Raw genomic sequence first — 4,465 nt, forward strand, 5'->3', positions numbered from 1 at the left:
CATTTCTCTGACATTGAATTCTGACATGCTTGCTGCTGCTTCTCGCCAGCTCCAGTGTTACAGCTCTCTCTGTCTCTTAGGTTCTCAGTTTAGGGTCCCTGGGTCCAAAGGACGTGTTCCACTCCTGGCTCTTCTTCTTGCAGGAAGTGAGGTCTTCTCGCTGCTCTGGGATTTGCTCTCTTTTTGAGGCTAGCAGGATAGCAACACTGACCAATCCTACAAGTGTTTCATACTCCTTATATGCATGGTACCACTCCTGCAAGGGTTCCATGCACCTTATTTGCATTAACAGCAAGCTGTCCAAAACACTTGGTTGGCTGTAAGCACCTTATTTGCATAGTTCCACTCTGTCCTTGTGTGGGAGTTAAAGAGACTATGGCTAGAAGTGCCATTGTGGTGTGATCACTTCTATATGTCCTTTCTCACCACAGTCTTCTAACTTCCACCAAATGATTGGATGGGTCTATGAGTCAGAACCAACTCCACAGCACCTAACAACAATGTGCAAATAAGGAGCTTATGGCCCACCGAGGGGATTGGACAGCTTGCTAATAATACAAATAAGATGCGTGAACATGTTTTGGGGTAGGACTATGCAAATAAAGTGTATGCAACCCTAATGAGGGGATGGGTCAGTTTTGCCACCCCGCTAGGATTAAAATAAGCCAGCCCAGAGGTGAAAAGGGGGGCTTCACTACTACCAAGAAAAAAGAGCTAGGAGTGAAGCACATCCTTTGGACCTGGGATACCTGCACTGAGAATCTCCTAGGCCCAGGAGACAGAGATAAAGAGCTGTAGCACTAGAAACAGTGAGAGCCAGCGACAGAGAAACGGTGACAGCAGAGTTAGCAGAACCAGGAGTCTGACAGGTAATGGCGAGGTGGGCATTTTGGCCCATGGAGTGAGAAAGCTGGGCGCCTTCAGGTAGGAGGCTTGCTGGTGGGGTGGGGTGCCTCTGAGCACTTGGCGGTGGTAGGCTCGTCAAACCAGAGTGAGAGAGCTGAGTGCCTTCAGACCAAGGATTCCTGGCAGAGTAGGGTGCCCTTGGGCAATTACTGGTGGAGCTAAAGAGCTTTGTAACACTTGCCAGAACAGGACGGAGGCTGGGCAAAGGGGCTGAGAGGTCAAGGGCCAAAGAGTCCTGCCTGCGGTCAAGGCTAAGAAGAGGCTGTCTTGACTGAAGAACTGTATCCTGAGTCATTTCTGATCCTGAATTGTAACCTGTTACTTCTGTAATAAATCCCATAATCATGAGTATTGTCTGTGAAGTTCTGTGTGGCCATTGCAACAAACTGTTGAATCCAGGAGAGAAGTAGAGAGTGCCGTGGGAGGGACGACTGGTGTCACAATTGGTAAAGATGGAAGAGGGAGGAGGTATGTGTGACCTCCGCCTCATAGCCATCACACTTTGGCTTTTGATGCTGATAATAACTCTCTTTCCGCCTCGTGAAGTCAGAGAAAGTCAGAAGCCTCTGCCACGCCATTTGTACAGATATGTAATAACCATCTCAAAGTTGATATGTTTCAGAATGTTCTCTTGAAAATTCTATCCATCGGTAATATTTCTCATCTCCTTAAAAGACACTACTACCCTGTGGATCAAGCAAAATACTTAGCAGCAACCTTTTATTACTCATTTTCTTTACCCCACGCCAGGGACAATGAATTCATCAGTGAGCCTTCTCTTGTTCAAAACGTATCCTCGTTTCCTCCACCTTTTGCTAACTCTCTAATAAAAACCACTTTTCATAATCTGCAGCTATTTTCTTTATGGCTGTCCTTGGTTTTTTTTTTTTTTTTTTTAGTAGTTTACCAAACTAGAATGTAGTCTACATAAACTTAATATGTTTGTACACCCCTAATACCTTTACTGTGTACGTGTGTAAATTGTTTTCTCACAAATGCAAGTAACATTCTGCATTCTTAACATATCCAGCTAAGCGTGGTGAATAGTTGTCTTCCAGTAAGGATTGTAGAGTGAATGAATCTGTCCTTCACCAATTGGTATCAGGAGGCCTTACAACCTCTGTGGTCTGCAGGTCACAGTGACATGCTTGTATTTTACATATTTGCATGTTTTGCAAGGCCTTATTTAAGAAACAGACAAATCTGTATCCATTCATTCTGTATTATCTAAACTTGTTTCTACACTAACTGCTTTTACTGTTTGAGTTGTTTATATTATTGTATTTCTATCAGTGTGCAAGGAACATTAAGCATGGTGTTTTATTTACGCTCATGTCACAAGGTTGTCACTAAAGATTTTTACCTTACATCAAAGCATTTTTTAAAATGGCTTCCTTCCAAATGAAGATGATGGAAGGATTAATTGTTTTCTTCTTTCCTAGAAATCATGAACATTGATGACCACCTACTTGAACACTCACCAAATGGAAGAAGGGTGGACAGCATGGAACAGTGCTGTGAACATAATGCATTGGAGAATATTGTTCATCGGCACAAAAGTCATTTCCCTTAAGGGAAAATCATACTATGTTTGACTTACATGAAAAAGCTGTGAAAGCAAATTTAACTTTACCAGCATTCAGCCAGAACAAAAGCAATGAAATAAAGAACTCTGCTGAGTTTAATGGAGATGAGATAACCTTTCTCTATGCTGACCATGAGCTATTTTGTACTGATATGAAATTTCCTGAAAGTGAAATATCCAACAGCACTAAGTCCCAACTCATTAAGCATCAGAAAACTCACAAAATAGAGAAACCGCATGTATGCAGTGAATGTGGGAAAGCCTTCATCAGGAGTCTTTCCTCACTGAGCATCAGATCATACATATGGGAGAGAAAGCCTATAGACGCAGTCTATGTGGGAAAACCCTCTTTAAAAAGTTCAAGCTCATTAAACATCATCTCATAACCCTTAAAAGACAAAAACCATATAAATGTATGGAATGTGGCAAAGCCTATCTACATAAATCACAGTTCAGTAATCATCAGAAAACTCATATGACGTAGAAACCATGTATATGCTGTGAATGTAGAAAAGGCGTCATCCAGGAGACACATCTCACTATTCATCAGTGAACTCATGCTGCAGAGAAACCCTATAAATGCAGTAAATATGGAAACGGCTTCAAGCGGAAGGGAAGTCTCATTATTCATCAGCGAATTCATACTGGAGAAAAACCCTGTATATGCAGTCAGTGTGGAAAAGGCTTCCGCCAAAATTCATGCCTCAGAACAGCTGAGATTTCACACAGGAAAGATACCCTTTTCATATAGTGAATGTGGAAAATCTTATTCCCAGAAGTCAAGTCTCATTAGACATCTGAAAATCCACACAGGAGAGAAACCCGTTCAATGCAGTGAATGGTGGAAAGCCTTTGAAATGAAGCAAGAGCTCATTGTACATCAAAGATCTCATACAGGAGAGACACTGTATGACCTTAATGAGTGTGGAAATACTTTTGCTTATGCTTTCAACTTTTATTCACATAAAAGAAAACACAAAAGAGAGAAATAAGTAGATTCAGGCAAGGTGGAAGACGCTTCCGCAGTGAGTCACAGCTCATCACATACCAGTGATCTCATGCAGGAGAACAGCCCTGTTAGTACAGTGACTATGCATATGCCTTCTGTGCCAGCTCAGACATCAGTAAACAACAGTGGGCTTCTAACTAATAGAAACATAGTCCTTGTGAGCCAGCCTGTTGGTAGACGTGAAACGTCAAGAAATAACAGAGAATTTGTACAGGAGAGACACCTTATGAATACAGTGAATATTGTAGTATCTATGAATGCAGTGAATGTGGTAGTGCTTTCGGTGTTCAATTACATCTTATTTTATTCCCAACAAAACCTGTAGGATAAACTCAGATACATTCACTGGGGATGAGGGTTGAGCAAAAATTTCTACCTCATTGTATGGTTACAAAGTGTATCCTGAGAGAAAGCATATGAATGCAGAGACTAGGAAAACCTGATACGCTCATTCTACGTAAATATGTGCTTTGATATTGATACATACTCTTAATGTTAACACAAAAACATACACATCAATTGTTCTGTTGTGCCAATTAAACAAATGAAAGTCTGAGTTAATCTCTATGAAGGAAATAAATCCTATGAATTTTTAAAATAGAAAAGATCATTGGTAGCTGGAATGTTGCTATAAATAAAAAACCACATTGTAGGTGGTTGGTGAGAAAGGGGCAATACTGAATTGCTAGGATATGGGGTATATATATATGTGTATATATATACATATATATACATCAGTTCAGTTTCCCAGAGCAGCAGATCAGTGTGAAGGATTAAATAAAAAACAGTTTATCTACTAAATAAATAATTTCTTTTGGTAGGATCAATACAAAGCTGGTTCCTTTGAGGCAGACATTAAAGATATCTCAAACATCCCCAATTAAAAAATGGGCAAAGGATATGAACAGACACTTCACCAAAGAAGACATTCAGGTGGCTAACAGATATATGAGGAAATGCTCAAG

General features: G+C 40.6%; 1 pseudogene; it reads left to right on the forward strand.

The window, feature by feature from the left end:
• The first annotated feature begins 2,344 nt into the window (after window positions 1-2,344).
• LOC105756566 (zinc finger protein 350-like) lies at window positions 2,345-3,825 on the forward strand (annotated as a pseudogene).
• The last annotated feature ends 640 nt before the right edge of the window (window positions 3,826-4,465 follow it).

The sequence above is a fragment of the Trichechus manatus genome, unplaced genomic scaffold, assembly GCF_000243295.1.
Source record: "Trichechus manatus latirostris isolate Lorelei unplaced genomic scaffold, TriManLat1.0 scaffold00087, whole genome shotgun sequence".
In the NCBI taxonomy this organism is placed as follows: domain Eukaryota; kingdom Metazoa; phylum Chordata; class Mammalia; order Sirenia; family Trichechidae; genus Trichechus; species Trichechus manatus.